A 17674-nucleotide genomic window follows, 5' to 3' on the forward strand; every position below is an offset into this window, starting at 1 on the left:
TGTACACACACACACACACACCTATCACTGAATGAAAAAGCAGGTTATGGTGTGGGACGTGGAGTATGACTGAGCCATTTTCCATTTAGCTATAGAATATATATATGTGTGTGTATGCTCATACCAAACCGTTAATGATATTTCTGGGGAGCAGGGTTTGGGATGAAAGCAGGATTTATATTTAAACAACACAGGGCCTGAATGTAGTTAAAGGTTTTGATGTATTTTGTCAGATAGCTCTCCAGAAATGGTCTATCAATGTATATTCCAATTATACAGAAGATTTTGGCTTCCCGGTGACATTTACTAAAACCAAACATTATGAAAACATTTTAATCTTTGTTCATTTGATACTAAAAAAAAATCTCATTGCTGTTTTGATTTGCAAAAAAAAAATAATAAGATAAAATAAGGAAAAGGGAGCCCAACTAGGGAGCCAGGAAGGGCATCCCGATCCCGGTGGAGAGAGGTGGCCTAGGCTGGTGGGATAGCCGCAGCTCCCGAGGCGCTTACAGGGAGCGGCCGCCCTTCCCACAGCTGCCTGGGGCTCACATGTGCTCCTGGTTTGCCCTCAGATGGTGGGCACAGCTCCCAGCTGGGCTCTGGCCGCCAGAGGGGCGGGTCATCCCTGGAGAGCCTTGCCACACCAGCCACTAGGCACCACCCAGAAGCCCGGTTCGGGCTGGGGGAGGCCCCCACTCCATGCAGCTGGCCGCCCCCGCCCTCGGCCAGCCCAGTTTCCTGCCCCTCCCTCCCTCTCTCTCTCAGGCTCTCTCCTCCTTCCAGCTGTTTCTCTGGCAGAGTTCTGTCCCATTCAGGATAGCAGCCCCAGTAAGCGAGGAGCTCAGGACAGCACGAGGTCTCCCGGAGAGCCTCCTGAGGGCTGAGGCTGTTCTGGGGGGGGGCTGCAGTCTGGGGGGTTCCAGGGCATCTTGAATGAATGCACGGACTGCCTTCTGGGCACATAGCCACAGCCAGAGCACGGTGTGACCGAAAGAAAGGAGCTGGGCCACACGGGTCCCCTGCACGGCCTCCAGTGGCCTGAAGTCCAGAGCAACCTTTGGGAAGACCTAGGTGGAGACCAGCCACAAGGTATCACGCTTGGCTTTGACATTGTCTGGAGGGGCCAGGAAAGGGGGATACTCGTAGAGAGAGGAAGCCTGTGGTTCTGCTTAACATAATGTCGGTCGAAATGAAAACATGATTTTTTAGATTTCCGAAGTAATGCATGCTAATTATAAAAAACAGCAGGGTCGCCCTGTTTTTAAAAGCAGTGAGGTCCGTGTTTTCCTTCATGACTCCACCAACGCTCACAGCTACGACGCAGGTGCTTTCCTCTCACAGGTGTCCTCATTTTACAGGTGAGTGAACCAGGGCTCGGAGGGGGGAAGGCAGTGGCTCAGAGCTGTAGAGACGGTAAGCCCCGGGGCGGGGGGCGGTCGGGGTCAGGGAGGGGAGGTTGAGATGGGAACGAAGCCGGTGTCAGCACAGCCCACCGCCCTGGCCCCCGGGCTGTGTCTCCGTACAGAGACTCAGGAGGTCCTCACCCAGAGGTGGCTTTTCAGGGGGCTCTCCGTCACTCCCACATTGGCTCGCCCACTAAGTTATCTCTGATGTTTCTTGAGAGCCTACTAGATGGAGCAGACACGTCTAAGTATGTAGGTTCGGACTCAGCACACGTTTCCAACATGTTGTTTGACAACCTCCCTTGTCTATGAACTCCCATCTGTATTCCTCCAGGATACATTTTAACGGCTGCATGGAAAGGCTGTCTTGGGATTTATGTAACCGTTCCTCATTGTGGTTGCTTCCTTCTTATTTTTTTGTTTCTTTTTTCCACGATTACAAACGGTGCTGTGATGACAGCTCTTGTACAATATTGTTGCATGTCGGGCCTACGGATACTTTTCCAAAGGCCAAATCCCAGAGTCAAAGGTGTGCCTGTTCTTAAGGTTTGTGAGGCTTCTGGCCACTTCCCTCTACATTTCTTTATTAATGCTGATCATCCCTTGCAAGCTTGTTGTTCACTTTTCTCTTACGATTCTACTGTTTAAGTCCGCTCCCACTTTTTTCTGTCTGCATGTTTATTTTTTGTTGATTTATAAGAGTTCTTTGTATATGAAGCATGGGAACCCTTTGGCAGTGCTAGCTGTTGAACATACCCCGTGCTCCCTTCTGCTTCTGGCTAGCCCCTGGGCACTGTGCTACCATTTAAACGAGTGCACTGTAAAGGCTAGCCTTGAGCAAAGTTATAAACAACACATCATAATCCAGTAACTTCTGCTTGATATAAGTCTGATCACTCAGACCAGCCCGTGATTCAGATAGGCCTGCGAGGAGGTGGCCAAGTTTTGGGTCTGTCTCCTTCTTTCCAGTAAGAGGCCTGATCCCCAGCCTCCTTTTTGGCAGCCCCTACCTACTTCCTTTCAAAGAGCGATCTTACCTATGGTTCTTGCTGTCTGTCTTCCATTCTCCAACCTCCAGTGGTGGGAGGAGGGCTGCTTGGCATTTTCTCTAGAAAGAAGGCTTAACTTAGACCAGGGATGCTCAGGGTGTTGGGTGTCAGGCACTGAGAAGCCCATGGGAAGAGTCCTCTCTTGGTACCCAGGGACCTTCTCTGGACTCTGCCACAACTTTAGGGCATAGGTAAACTTGACTTTGGGCAAGTCACTGCCCTGTCTGGCTTGACCCCTTCTGAGAGGTCCCTCTCTCCATGCTCAATCCCATCTGTCTCTCCTGCTGGCCTGGGGGCTCCTTGAGGCCAGACTTGGGGTACTTACTCTTCTCTCTGTATCTTCAGTGGGTGCTCGGTAAATGTTCATTGAACAAATAAAGTAAGCAGGCCTCAGTTTTGCCATCTGTAAAATGGGATGGGTGAGTCAGACAGAGTCTCATCCCTTAGATGTTTCCTTAGTTAACTCCTCTCAGTTTGCAAACCACTTTACTGCCATGATTTTCTTGAATCCTCACCATGGCTGCGTGATAAAGATATTATTAAGATGCCCATTTTACAGATGAGGAAACTGAGGCCGGGGAGGGATTCTGATGTTAGACCTCTACAAGAGGCACTAGAACATCATGGCTGCAGAGTGAGTTCGTTTGGGTAAGTTCAAAGCCAGCCTGCCCCCTGCCGGCTGAAGGACGTGGGACAAAGTATCTGTATGCTCCAGTTTCCGCATCTGTAAAATGGGCATATCATAAAGACTAAATGAGATCACGCAGTGGAACACTTAGCAGAGGGCTTGTCTCGTCGTAAGGAGCTCTAGAAACATTAGCTATGATTCTATGATCATTTCTATCTATTTGGGTCAGAGATAGATCATTTCTATCCCGTCTATACCTTCGACTCCCATCTGAGCCAAACAGAAATTATTATTGATTTCTTTACCAGTGGATTATTAACACTCAGGTTCCCATCAGGGTACGAAACAAAAACAAAAACCTCAAAGCCTATTTCACTCGCTTTGAGCGACACTGCACGAGCGTGGTTATTACTGGCAGTGATTACTGCCAGTTTCAAGGCTACAAAGTAGACTCAGGGCTTCTCGAAGTGTGACTGTGGGAATGCTGGCATCGGAATGATCATGAATGATATATTTCTATTGTGGAATCAGAATCAGACTCTCCGAGGGCGAGGCGTGGGAGTCTGCGTGGGGCCCAGCTGCCCAGAGGAGTCTGATGCACCCCAAAACTTGAGGGCCGCTGGGCTAGGGGATGTGGACATCTTTTCTGTTTGCCTTTTGTCCAGGTTTCTGGGTTGTTTACTGCACACTGAGGTTGATTTTTCTCCTTCCTAAGCAAATATCTGTGTACTTCTGTGAGCCTGCTTGTCCTGTGTCAGCAGTCGAGGCCAGGAGGCTGGTGCAGAAGTGAAACTTTGTCTTGTAGCACCACAGACAGTCAGAGCATGTTAGCCGTCACCCAGTGTGTGGGCTTTGGAATTATTTTAAGAAACAGAACTCTTTCCTCCAGTGCTAATACGGGAGGACAGCAATTGGAAAACAGATACAAGGTATGCTTTCTGGTTGAAACTGAGGCGGAGGACTCCAGGCTGCCCTTCACAGAACCTCACTCTTAGAGCTCCGCGGGGCAGGTGGAAAATGGCAAATCTCCTCCAGACTGATAAGGGACCAAAATTCTAGAGCTTTGTGGAATTTGCTGCGTGAGCTTAGGCAAGGTGTGGCCTTGCCTCCGTGGCCATATGGTCTCATTTGTGAGCAAGGAGGTTGAAGGTTGTATTAGGATAGTAGCAGCAGTATCAAATAGCCCCAAACATGTATAACAGCTGAAACAAAACAGACATTTAGGAGAAGGCAGGTGTTTCCGCATGGGGGGAGGTCCTCTTCCATGTGTGTCCCTACTGTCCCCTTGGACATCATCCCTGATGAAAGAAAGTGTGGAGGTGTGGCACATTTGTTTCTTCACCGCCTTCTGCCACATGGGAGAACTAGTCACATGACCAGTTTAGGCGCAAAGGAGGCTGGGAAATGGAGTTCTTGGCAGGGTGGCTCTTTCCCAGTGTCCGCTATATGCTGTGGAAGGACAGAATGGATTCTTGTGGACATCTCGTTGTCTCTGCCACAAATATGGTATCCTTTTGGGTCTCTCCCATTCTCCTGATTTTAAGTCTAAATTTTCATGAACATGGTGTTAACAAGGTGATGTTGGATCCACAAGTACGTTCCGATCCTCAAGAGAATCGCCATCAGATATACTGAGTAAATGCCCATGCTCCAGACCCGTCAACGTGGGTTTCCCTGGAACTTAGGCAACTGCTAGTCTCCTTCCCTCCTGGAACAAGCATAACAATTTTATTGAGCATAGCACCCTTTCTGAGCTCAGGCTTTCATATCCAGTATCGCCCTACAGCCGTACCTGGAAAGGCTCTGTGATTGTCATCCCCATTTCATAGATGAAGAGAATGAGGATCAGAGATGTAAAGGGACTTGCCCAGCATCACATACCTCATAAGCAAAAGAGCTGGGGTTTGAACTCAGAAAATCCTAGTCCTGTCCTAGGGTGGCATGGCACGTTGGATGTGCGTGTGTGAGCCCATCCGTGTGCATGTGTGTGCGTGCATGTGTGTGGTTAGGGTAGGGGGTTTCCTTGGGCTGTATTCCCCCAGGGCCGGGCGTGAGGAAGTGCAAGTACAGGGATCATTGTCCATATCCCTAGCATGGGCCGTGCTTGCTGGTCAAAAGGCAGCTGGGTGGTTGTCCTGGCCTGGGGGAGTTCAGTGTATCTAACCAGCAAAAGGGAAAGGGGTGTAGGACCTGGGCTCCTGGTTCTCAGTCCAGAACTCCTCCATGTTCCCCTGGCTGAGGCAGAGGCCCTGGGCCAAGGTCTGGGATGCAGGGAAGGCGCCCTCTGGGTTGGCAGTCACTTTGTGCCGCCTGTGGACATCAGGACAGACAGGCTGGTCTCAGGCAAAATGAGGAAACCCGTGAATTTACTTCTCTTTTGGAACTTATGTTGACACAACAGCATCGAGAAAGTAGAATTTCTTGCCCTGCTGGGTGGAACGGAGAGGTGGTAATTTTACCTGGTGCTGTCCAAGAAGGAAAGAACACGTGGTCCCAGACTTCACAGCCACTCGCTCTAGCGTTTAGAGCCCATCTCTGCCCCCTAACGTCCCGTCCCCTCAGTGTCTTCCTCTGTAAGGTGGGTGTTCTCTTAACGCCTCCTTCACGGCATCATCAGGGGACGGCGTGAGTTAATAGACATGAAGCACAGCATAGCACATGGTCAGCTCAATGAAGACATTTCTATTTATATTCTTAGGAAAGCAGGCATGGACATTTGCCTTTGCATGTCTGGGTCCCCATGGGAGTCTGGCACCTCATGATCTTGGGTCCCCAGGAGGGAAAAGGTCATTTTGGCGCGTCTCCAGGCTTCATGCTTCGCCCCGTGGAGAAGTCCCGGGCTGGAGGGGTGGGGGAGGCTCAGGCCTTGTTCCAGCCCCTGTGGCCACTCTGCAAGCTTGGAAGTACCAGCAGCTGACTCAGCAGGGGGGTCAGCAGCGATGCAGGCAGCACGTCGGAATCGGTTCTGCTTTCTTGAAGTTCATGACTCCGATCCTCTGATCCCAGCCCTGAGGACGGCTCTTATGCAAGGAGATGGTTGGATAGGGTGATTGGGACAGGAGACCACGGCTAGCATGTTCACGTTTTCCTTCTGGGAGCCAGGCCCGGAAGACAAGAGAGCTGGGTTTGGCGCCAGCCACCTGGGTGAGCTCAGGTCAGCCCATACCTCTGGAGCCTCACTTGCTTCCTGTCTCAGCATTGCGGGGAGCACGTCTTTGCAGCACTCAGGAAATGATCAGGGGCGGCGATGAAGGGCAGGGGGACCTTCAACACTCACCCATCCCTTGTTACCTGGATTTGTTTAAACGGTGGTCAGAATCTGCAAGTTCTTAAGTATGAGAGGAAGAGCCCAGAGAGCCAATATAGGAGTTTGCCGTTGCTGCTGGAATAATGACCACACGCTTAGGGGCTTAAAGCCACTCACGCCCTTCTGGAGGTCTGAAGTCCCAGACAGGTTGCACTGGGCTAGAAGCAAGGTGTTGACAGGACTGGACTCCTTTCAGAGGCTCCAGGGGAGACCCCACCCCCTCACCTTTTCCGGCTTCGAGAGGCTGTTGGCACAGCTGGATCCACAGTCCCTCTCCATCTCCAAGGCCAGCAGCAGTGGGTGGAGTCCTTCTCACATGGGATTGCTCTGACTTTCCTGGCCCCCTCTTTCATTGACAAGGACCCATGTGAGGACACTGGGCCCACCCTGGATAATCTGGGATAATCTCCTGCATCTCAAGACCCTTGACTCACTCCCAGCTCCAAAGTCCCTTTTGCCATGTCAGGTAACATGGTCTCAGGTTTTGGGGTTAGGACATGGGCATCTTTGGCGGAGGGAGGCATTATTCTGCCCACCACAGTGGGGGACATCTCAGAACACTGATCTGTGTCTATTTCCTGAATCTGGAAATTGAAAGCTCAGATGGCCACTGTTGTAGTTACAGCAGCTGGCTCAGCAGGACGAACAGATGTGGGTGTGAACCACCCGTGAGGCTTCACTGGGGTGGATGTGTGATCACCAAGCCTGCCGGAGGCCCTAGGCTTTGGCGTCATTCGGACTGGATTCAAATTCCTGCTGCGCTACCTGCAAACCCTGTGGCTCTGAGCAAGTGAGTCTTCTCATCTGTGAACTGGGACGGCAGTCTGCCTTTGATAAGGGTGGTGGTTGGGAAGAAATGAAGGTGCCCATGTTAAGTGTAGAGCATGGTGTCTAGAAGCCGGTAAAGGACTGAACATGCATTAGTGATCCTCCTGGCGGTTGGGCCTCTGTGTCAGGCCCTGGTGATTTCTGTTTCTGCCCTATGCTGGGGAGAAGTGCTAGCCTGGCTCATGGGCTGTGGGTACCCTCAAAGAAAGGGGGTTCATTGTTGGGAATGTGTGTGCCAGCTCACACTTGAGTTGGGGTTGGGGGGCTACCAGAAGCCCAGCCAGACTTGTGTTCGACTAGAAGGTTCTCAGGCTCTGAGGCGGCTCCAAGAGGGGGCCATCTCGTCCCCTCAACTGCAAGACCCTGCAGTTCCCTGTTCTGCTGTTCTACCCATGGGGCTCCTTTCTTCAGTTCTGTCTCTTTCCGAGTTTCTCTTTTTGTTTCTCGCTCTGCTAATGATTACTCCACCCTCTCTGAGTTATCTGTTGAAACAGCCCAAGAGGATCCATAGGATTCATTCAGTCCTAGCCGGGTTCTGCTTTCTCTCTGATGGATTAATCCCCTCTCAGTCTGGAACCTTTCTGTCCAGTAGGCCCAAGAAAAATCTTGAGTTGACACCGAATCGAATTGACATTGACCTTGACATTGTCTAGTGAAGGGATGGAGCTCCACACTCCTCATTCATGATCCACGGCAGACAGGAATCTGTTGCAGTTGTTTATCTCTTTGGTTCAAACCACTCCAAAATGTGGTGGCTTGAAATGACTTCTTTGTTCACAGTTCTGTAGCTGGACAGAGTTCTGTGTGATGGCTCATGTTTGTTCCATGGTCAGGTCATTCATGGGCTGCATTCAGCTGGGAGCTTGACTGGGGCGGGGCCGCTTAAGATGGCCTCACATCCTCTCCCCACATGGCAGCACTGCCTGGACTTCTCTAATTGGAGGCTCGGGGCTCTGGGAGAGTGAAAGCCAAAGCTGCTAGGCCTTTTGAAATCTAGGCCTGGGGTTAGCAAGCATCACTTCTGCCACATTCCACTGGTTACAGCACGTCACCAGCCCAGCCCAGACTCCAGGGGAAGAGCAATAGAGTCCACCTCTTGATGGGGGGAGCAACATGCATCTGTGGGAAGGGGGTGATGTTAGGGCCCATCTGTGATGACGAGCTATCAACCAGATTTGGCCTTAAAATTCAGTGGATGATGATAGTCCTCTGAGATAATCATGTGTCATTCCGGAGTATCTTAGTCTATTGGGGCTGCTCTCACAAAATACCAGAGACTGGGTGGCTTGTAAACGGCAGAAACTGATTGTTCACAGTTTTGGAGGCTGGAAGTCCAGGGTCAGGGTGCTGACATGGTCAGGTACTTCCGTGCTGCAGACGGCTGACTTCTTGACTTCTCGCTGTGCCTTCACAAGGTGGAGGGGGCGAGGGAGCTCTCCGGGGTCTCTTTCATAAGAGCACTGATCCCATTCATGAGGTTTCCACCCTCGTGACCTCATCACCTCCTAAAGACCCCACCTCCCAATACTGTCACATTGGGGGTTAGGACATCAACATATGAATTGGGGTGTGGGGCAGGAGCGGGGGCACAAACATTCAGATCATAGCCCTGAGTGTGAGTTAGTCCACCCTTTCACTTCTCAGATGGAGAAACAAGTTTGAGAAAGGGAGAGGGACTTGTCTAAATGAGCCCATGGAGGTAGTGAGAGAGCCAGGATCGAACCTCCATGTCCCCCACCAGCATTTACTGAGCACCTTCTGTGTGCCAGGAGCATGGGATCCAGGGAGAGACCAGCCCTGCCCTCAGGGGGCTCCCACTCATGCAGGAAGAGTGGGGTCCCTCTGGCCGGAAGGTTGGCTTTAATGGCGGGGTGCATGGGGCCAATTGCTCCTGGGTCACGATCACCCATGACATTTTCATCCATCATCCATTCAGTACAGTAGCTGAACCCTGGCCATTTGACTGAAACATATTGTTGGTTTTTTGCTTTTTGTTTGTTTGTTTGTTTACAGATTTTATTTATGATTTATTTATTTGAGAGCGAGCATGAGTGGGGGGAGGAGCAGAGGGAGAGGGACAAGCAGGCTGTGCTGAGCATGGAGCCCCACTTGGGGCTCGATCCCACAACCCTAAGATCACAACCTGAGCCGATACCAAGAGTTGAGCGCTCAGCCAACTGAGCCACCAAGGCGCCATGAAAGCATATCGTTAAATACACTCAGTGTGCGAAGTACTACAGGGGCAAAGAGCTTTGCTGGGAGTATCTTTGCTGGGGAAGTCCGGAAATAGCACCTCGAGAAGAAAGCACAGATTTGAGCTGGCTCCAAGGATGAGTTGGCTTTGGACGAGGCCTCTAGTTGGCTGGAGCTGAAGTTGGCCAGAAATGAAAGATATTTCAGGTGGGGAGAGCAGCATGAGCTGAGATTTGGAGGCTTGATGAGCCAGGGGTGTCTGGTGTGGGGGGCGGAAGCAGGGAGTGGCCGGAGGGAGTCTGGTCGCTCTGCGGGGTCTTGAAGATCCCACCCAGTTTTCTGGGTGGTCCAGGCTGCCCCACTTCACTAAAGCGGCATCCTGTTGTCCTGAGGCTCACTCTCTCCAGACTCAGTGCGTAAGCTCCAACGTTTGAACAATCGAAGATTCCAGACAACCCCAAGCTAATTGAGTTTGAGATTCCAACTTGGCAGAGGGCATGTCGGTTTGTGGTTCTATCTCCTGGGTTGTCTGGTCCAGAAACCAGCTCGGAGAAGAGACTATTTCTTTGCACTCGTGGCTTTCGTGACTGAGTGATGGGTCTCCTCTCCTCCCGTGCCCTGGATTTGCTGACAGTTGTACACACGGAGCTTGGGGAAAACGAGGTGTTTCCTCCAGGGCTGAAGAAAGTTGATTTAGGCTGGCACCCGTGGTCAGCCTGGGACTCGTTTACTGCAGGGGAGACTTTGCCAGTGCTCCGCCGGAGCCAGACTGCGCGGGGCTGGGCGCTGAAGGGTCCACTGGCCTCCCTGCAGCAGGGCAGATACAGCTGACTGGCATCAAGAGAGAGGCTTTGGGGAGTGCAGGCAATTTGCAGTCTCTTTTATGGCAGACTTGGCTCACAGGGGGCCTCTTCAACTGTCAGGGATTTGGGTCACGAAGAAAAAGGGCGTCCCTGGAGTCAGAACGGGATGGCCACCTGGTGGGTAGCAGCAGAAACTCTGCCAGTTCACAGACCTGTTTTGAAACCCGTTTCTGCCACTCCCTGGCTGTGAAACCCAGAAAAGATCACTTAACTGCTCTGTGCCTCAGTTTCCCCCACTGTAAATTGGGGATCACCGGGGTGTTACATGGCTTACATGAGATAATGCGTGGCCCAGAGGTGGGGCTGAAAATCACCATGGCCTCTGCGTGAGGGGGCCTGGCTCCAGTGTGAAGAATGGTGAGGGAGTGGGGACCAGAAGTCCCGAGCCAGGAGGGGCCGAGAAGTGCCAAGTGTGACCGTGCCAGGGTCCTGCTTTGCCCCAGGCTTTCCCCTCCGTTTCCTTCCTTGGCCCGAAAACATGGCAGGACTGGGTGGGGACCTTGAATCGCCAGCCTCTCTTCTCCTGGGGGATGTGGGGCCTGTCTGGCCTCAATGGGCCTTTCTTTTTCTGGTTTTCCCCCTCCCCTCCTGTGAAAAACCTCAGCCATGAAGGAAATCAGGAACAGGGCTCTGGGGAAGGGCAGGGCAGCTTCCCGGAGCCTGGCTGGGCCATGCCTCTCACATCGCCCTCACCGATTCCTGGCGGGCCTGGTGGTAAGGGCACTGGTCAGGCTGGGGCCCTGGACTTCCTCCCCATCCAGCCCGGCTGGCCCTGGTTCCATGCTTTCTGTTCACTCCACATTCTTGGCCATCTCTCAGGGCTGGCATCTCTCATTTCCCGGGAAGCCAATGTCACCCAAAGTTCCTCCTTCTAAGAGCTCTTTGTGTGGTGTCCCCTGCCCCAGGGGACAGGTAACTTCCCCTGGCTGAGTCCCTGCTGGGCTTCTGCCCTGTCCCACTTCCCATCTTTCAGATTGTCTTCTGGGGCCAGTAGGCACCACCCCCAGCCTGTTTGCAGCCATATTTTCCTGTCCAGGATGAGGCTCAGAGAAGTTGGCCAGCTGCCTAAGGTCACACAGCTGCTAGCCAAGGAAGACATTCCTGCCACCTCTCCCTCTACCTACCTCTACACCTGACTGTATACCACATAGCTCTTCCTATTTTCCTGGCCCCTTTGTCCAGAGTCTACATACCCTCCTCCTTTGTGATTTCTAGACCTTTCTACCTTACCTCTGCCTCAGAACCTCCCTATTCCAATTAGGCCTATCTCCTATCCCTCTCTTCTTCCTTTTTTTTTTTTTTTTTCAAGTGCCCCATTCCATCAGAAGCCCGCTCTCATTCTTGTCCAGATGTCCAGTTGGAAACCAAAGCAATCAACTCTTTCACACGGAGGTATTTGCAACTGATGACGGCTCTCGGAGCACGATGGCTTAAGTCAGCAGAGAATGCCTGTGCTGGCGGACATCCAGGCGCTGTGAACACAAGGTGAGGGGAGCTTTTTGGCCAGGGATTTTCCCAGAGGCGAGCCAGCAGCAGCCCCATCCTGCTCCAGAGACCCAAGGACTGGCAGTTAGAGAGTGGATTCCGTAGAAGTGTGTATTTCCACCTTCCTCACACCTCCAGAGAGGGCCTCTCCGTCCTTCCTTTTTCTTGTAGATGGAGTGGCCGGAATTGGGTTGACTTTTTTTTTTTTTTAAACGTGACGAAGCTGCACTTCAGCAGAGCTCAGAGAAGCAGGGCCAGCCTGGGAGGCCGTGGGGCCAAGTGTCGCAATCTTGGCACACCCCATGTCTACACTGCCCGCCCGCCTGCTACTTTCTCCCAGAGCCTGGGGGCAGAGGTGCTTGCCCTGGCCTGCCGTGTCCTGGGTCCTGGATGAGGAGCCTGGTGTCCCTGTCACCCTTCGCTGAACTAGTAAAACTGTCTGGCCCTGTGCGGGCATTGGCGGGGAGCAGGGAGAGGCTGGGAGAGGCCGGTGGTGCGGGCTGGGTGGTGCGGAGAAGCCCGTCTGGCCCAGGTGTGTCTGGAGAGGCAGAGGGGCGTGGCCGGCAGTACTTCTGGAATCCCACTGCCTGGTTACACATGCCTTGACTTCCTAGCTATGCGGCCTTGGTTTCCTTATCTCTACATTGGGGGCGAGGATGACACTGCCTCACAGGGTTTTTGGGGTGGGGGGAGATGGATGTAGGGGAGGGCACTTTTGTTTTTTATCTTTTTTTTTTTTTTTTTTTTTTTTTTTTTGCCACAGTCAGCTATTTCAAGGCAAGAATCTGGAATGGGGTGTCCACACAGTGGGTGCGCGCAGCTCCGGGGCCGGTGCTTAATGCATGCGTAGTGTTTGCAATTTTGCCACTAGCGGTCCGGTCTGGTCCTGTGTCCCTAGCGATGGCGTGGCTTTAGTAAGAAGCTCTGTCCCTTTCTGCTTTCTTGCGGTGGGGCTTTGGGCAAGTTGCTTTACCTCATTGAGAGAGCCATGATCTTGAAAACTCAGGGTGCGTTGGGAGGGTGGTTGAGAGGGCGCAGGGATGAAGTCGAAAGAGCTCCTGGCTCCAGGGCAGCGATATGCTTCTGGAACCATCTGAAACCATCTCTCTGGGCATCATCTGGCTCTTCTGGTGCGGGGGGGGGGGGGCAGCTAGTTTCTCCTGTAACTATTATATGGAAATGCTACGGGCATCTCGGGACATTCAAATTCCGGAGGGGGCTCTAAACCTCGTAGGGTTCTGGGCTCTGTCCCCACACATGGGGTGCAGAGCCAGGCCACTGTGAGGAGCTGGGTCAAAGGCTGTCCGGCCCCTGTCTTCTCAGTGTACCTCGCTGCCCTGTGACCACTTCCCCACTTCTCACCCTTCCCCCTCCCCTCCCCTCTCCTCTCCTGTCCTCTCTCCTTTCTTCTGTAGCCAATGCTCCAAGTCTTCCGGAAATTGAGTGGAGCATCTTTGGACAAAAGCAAGCACTTGCCTCGAGGTGAGGGAGGGTCCCCGAGGCTCCAGGTGCCAGCTGGGCTCTCAGTGGCTTCTTCTCTCTGGGAGCTGGCTGAGATAAGATGCCATGAAAAAAAAGAAGTGGGCCTCAGTTGTCCAGGAAACCTGCCCTGGGCCCCCCGCAGCCCTGCGCCCCACATCCCCTCAGCCCTGTGCATCGTGGGCACTCGACAGCTGTTAGTGGGGGAATGAACAAGTGAGTCCCAGCAGCAGAGGGGCACACTCTGGGGACCAGGATCTGGAGCACCGCCTGAAGACCCCCTCCTTCCCTTAGGGAAAACCGAACCCTCACTAAAGTTATTTTGAGATTGTGCGCCTATTTTTAAAATGTAAAATTATTTTGAGGGCATACGCTTTGTTTAAAAAAAAAAAGCATGGGAATTTTGCATTCAGGCCATAATATTCCCCTGCATTTAAAGACAGAAATTGCTGGCCCTCAGAAATCTTTGGGTCAGCTCCCCAGAGGGAACCTTCATCTGTGTTCTGGTTTTCTGTCTCTGTGGCTCATTCAGAGAAATTTGGGGGTCGAAAATACATGGATTGTCAGGTTTCAGGGGGACACTGACAGACAATGGAGTCTTCTTCCCCACCCCCCCATCTCTCCACTGTGTAGTGAGGAAACAGGCACAGAGAGGTTAAGTGACTTGCTCAAAGTCACACAGCTGGTAAGCAGCACAGCTAGAGTTTGAAGCCAGACACCTTTAACCACAGCACTTGCAAAGACGCCACTTGGGTGAGTCCTGTTCCTCTCTACCCTGCTGCATCTGTGGCTGGGCAGCTGGGGCAGTTTCCTGGACCACAGAGGCCCACTTCCTTCCACAGCATCGCCTCTGGTCACAGTCAGCTCCCAGACAGAAGAACCACTAAGAATCAGCTAGCACCTGGGGCCGCGAGGACCCTCCCACCGGGGACAGGGAAGGTTTTGCCCAAAGATGCAAACTTCAGGATTCCGCAGCTGGAGTGCTGGACCTCTGGCCTGGGCTGGGTCCCTCTAAAGGAAATAGCCTGTGTGCCTTTCATCTGAGGCACTTGGCCAGCCTCTTTCTCCAGGTGGCTTGGCTTTTGCCATGTGTCTGGCCCTTGGCTCCTGTGCCACTATCTGTGAGCCAACTGTGAGTTGGCAAGGATCTGAGAACTCAGTTCCAGAAGAGGAAACTGAGGCCCAAACATGATGTCAGAGAAAGAAGCTTGGTGTCCGGTCCTGTTTCTCCAGCCGTGTTGGCTCATTTGCTGAGGCAGGGCCTGTGTCCTGAGTCTTCCCAGCTGGGCCAGAGGGTGCCTTGCAGCTCAGGGCCGCCTGGAAGATGCACATGGTGGTGGTTCGGAGAGGGAAAGAGCTTTGTGTAGGTTCAAGGAAAATTAAGAGCAGAGCGGGGCTGAAAGCCATGTCTCCCACCTCCCCTAGCACCTTGTTCATGCCTCAGTTTCCCCCGGGGAACATTTAAGGCTCAGGGTTTGGACAGGAAAGACAGAGCTGCTCTTTCGGTCTCAGTTTCCCCTGATGTCAAACAGGGAGATTGACAACCGTAGCCTACTGGAACCTGTATGTGGTCAAGGTTTTACCAGTTTGCAGAGAAACAGAGAGAGAATACAGACAACAGAATGAGTTTTTTCATAAAGTAAGATGTTTTCAGCCGAGAAAGAGGTCTATGTCCCACCGATTTTTGTTGGTATAACATCCTGTTTCTTTTCTGAAACGGTGGGGGCGGTAAAGGACAGTGTTAATTTTGCAGCACCCTTACTTGGCAAACATAGAAAGGTGGGAACTCTAGGACAGTCTCAAAACTGGGAAATGTAACTGGGTTAATAAAGCCCCAAAGTTTGGAGTTCACGGAGGTAACACAGTCTCTTGGGCTCCTTTGAGCTCGGGGAGGACCCAGGTAGGCACAGGTGTGGCTGATGTTCTGTGACTGGAAAGTACTGAGACCAGGCCCTGGGCATGGGGGGGGGGGGGAGGTTCCAGCAGCTAGAGCCAGAGCCGGACTGCAGAACAGGGAACGTACCTGGCACATAGTAGTTGCCCATCTCGGGCAGCAGGATGGAATGATTACCATGTGAGCCCAGAGTCAGGGCAGCAGAAGGGGAGAGAGAAGACTGGGTTCTGAGCTGGATATCTGTCTTAGATAGGGTTTTCCCAAAACAGAGCCTGAGGCAAGGATTTGGATGAATGTGAGGTATTGAGTAAGTTCTCTCAGGCAGGGTTGGGATTAGGGGGAGGTGAGTGAGGCAGGGTCATGCAAGTTCAAAGTTGGATTCCATCTTTGTTTAAAATTTTGATATTTTGCTTATCCTGCGTTTTACTCATTGGTTTCGATTTTTTAAAGATAAGGAACTAGGTGTGCCTGGGTGGCTCAGTTGGTTAAGCGTCTGACCTTTGGTTTTGGCTCAGGTCATGATCTCGGGATCGAGCCCTGGAGCCCTGCTTTGGGCTCTGAGCTGAGCTGGGCATGGAGCCTGCTTAGGATTTTTCTCCCTCCTCGCCCTCTGCTTGCCCCCTCCCCCGCTCACATACACCCTCTCTCTTCCTCTAAAATAAACAAACAAACAAACAAACAAACAGATTTTTAAACTATGGAACTAAAATATTATTTATTTTGACTAGTGAATTTGGGGGCACAGTCTTAAATTTGCATTCAAGGACAGAGCAGTGGAGGAACTCAGCAAGGAGATGGTCTCAGGTGGAGACGAGCCTCAGCCTGGTCCCATGGGGAGCTCTGGAGCCTGAATCGCACTCCGTGTCAGTTGGGGAGAGGCAGCCCCTGCTTGGCTCAGGGCAGTTCTCAGGAGAAGGGGCCAGCTGTGAGCTGTGAGCATCTGGTATTCTCTGTAGCTGTGGGATGGGTGCCCTCAGCCAGGAAAGGGGATCTGAGCTGGGCACCAAACAGCTACCACAATACTCTGTTTTTCTCTGAGAGATGGCAGTAAAAATGTTCAATCATTTATAAGTGCTTTTGGCTGCCGGACTGTGTTTCTTTGGCTATGAGTGTACTAAAGCTTCCAGGACCCAGCTTCTATTCCCGTTACCAAATGGATGCATGTGTGAATGCTCTGCAGCAGGGAGGGCGTCCTGCGTGGGGAAGGGGAGGTGGGTGGAGCTGGTGTGGATGTGGGCATGGCCGAGGGGTGAGCTCATTTCAGCGGCTGGCTCCTTTCCTGGGAGGGTGGTGGGAGCAGGGGAGAGGAAAGCCCAGGTGGGTTAAATGGCTGTGATTCCGGCCAAAGAAGGAAAAGGTAGAGGGAGGAGGAAGAAGAAAGGAGGAGGGAGAGGGCTTTGCCCCCTGGGTAAGCAGGCATGTGGTGAGGGTCCCGGGAGGTGGCCTGGCTCTTCCTAAACTGGGAAGCTGAAGGAGTGGTAGGCACTTGAGGCCTGGGATATTTAGTCCTGAGCCCCCGAGCTCTGGAAACGGGTGGGCTTCTGGGTGGAACTCAGGAGAAAGCACCACCAACTGTGACATGCGTCCCAGGGCTCAGGGAGCGAGGCACGGGATTGGTTCCCTGACCACATCTTCCCTTTGGGATTTCAGGGTGACACCAGGGTCCATACGTTCTCGCTCACATTCTGCTCTTGCTGCACACAGTGCCTGCATGTACCCCGAACTCAGTCTGTACCCAACCTGTTCCAACTGTGTCCCTTGAATGTGCAGAGCTCTTGTCCCACTGAGCCTTGACGTCGGCTCTGCCTCGGCCAACCCTCACTCGTCCTTCCAGTTTCTCCTCTCCCAGGGAGCCTTGCCTGACTTGGTAGCTGGAGTGGGAACCATGCCCGCGTGTTTTCCCAGCACGCGGGGCTCACTGCCCTGCGCCGTCCTCTCTGTGCGCCTCCCCTACCTGGCTCGGCGTTTCCTGGGAGTGGGAGCTGCATCTTTGTATCCCCAGCCCTTCGCCCGGTGTCTGGCAGATCCTGTGTACTCAGTAAGGTTTGTTGAATGTATAAGTGAGAAATGTGTCATCTGTCATCAGATATTTATACCTTAGTGAGAAGAAGGCCCTGAGACGAGTTCTGTTTTTATACTCACACTCCCTTATGACTGCACCGTGTTCATATCTGGAGCAGTATAATCCTATGTCACGTAATTGTAAGATCATAATCCTATTCAATAACATATTCCTTCTCTTACTTAATCCTAATACCAACTCTATGAGGTAGGTACTATTACTGCTCCATTTTACAGATAGGAAAAGTGAGGCACAGGCCATTTAGGCAACAAAGAGTCCTCATGTGTAGTGAGCGGCAGAGCTGGAATTTGAACTCAGGGGTTCTGGCTCCAGAACGTGCTCCCTTCACTGTGATGTGTGGAGCGTGGGTTTGAGTTCAAGTCCTGGCTTCTCCATATTGTAGCTGTGTGACCTTAAGCAAGTTGCTTGGCCCCTCTGAGGTTCGGTTCCCTCAACTGTGAGATGGGGGTGGGAATCAGG

The 17674-nt window shown here is 52.4% G+C and overlaps 1 protein-coding gene across 4 annotated transcripts in view; it reads left to right on the forward strand.

The window, feature by feature from the left end:
* Window positions 1–754: 754 nt before the first annotated feature.
* CMKLR1 (chemerin chemokine-like receptor 1) overlaps window positions 755–17674 on the forward strand; it is a 52488-nt gene continuing 35568 nt past the window's right edge. For 2 of the 4 annotated variants that reach the window (XM_045791516.2, XM_087857269.1), the window contains exon 1: window positions 755–1092. The gene's annotated coding sequence lies outside the window, so the exon portion shown is untranslated. Of the gene's footprint in view, window positions 1093–1115; window positions 1362–11583; window positions 11760–17674 lie in introns of those variants that run through there. The other 2 variants (XM_045791517.2, XM_045791520.2) reach the window with 2 other exon arrangements.

The sequence above is a fragment of the Ursus americanus genome, chromosome 30 (genome assembly GCF_024610735.1).
Source record: "Ursus americanus isolate L20-20 chromosome 30, mUrsAme1.1.p, whole genome shotgun sequence".
In the NCBI taxonomy this organism is placed as follows: Eukaryota; Metazoa; Chordata; class Mammalia; order Carnivora; family Ursidae; genus Ursus; species Ursus americanus.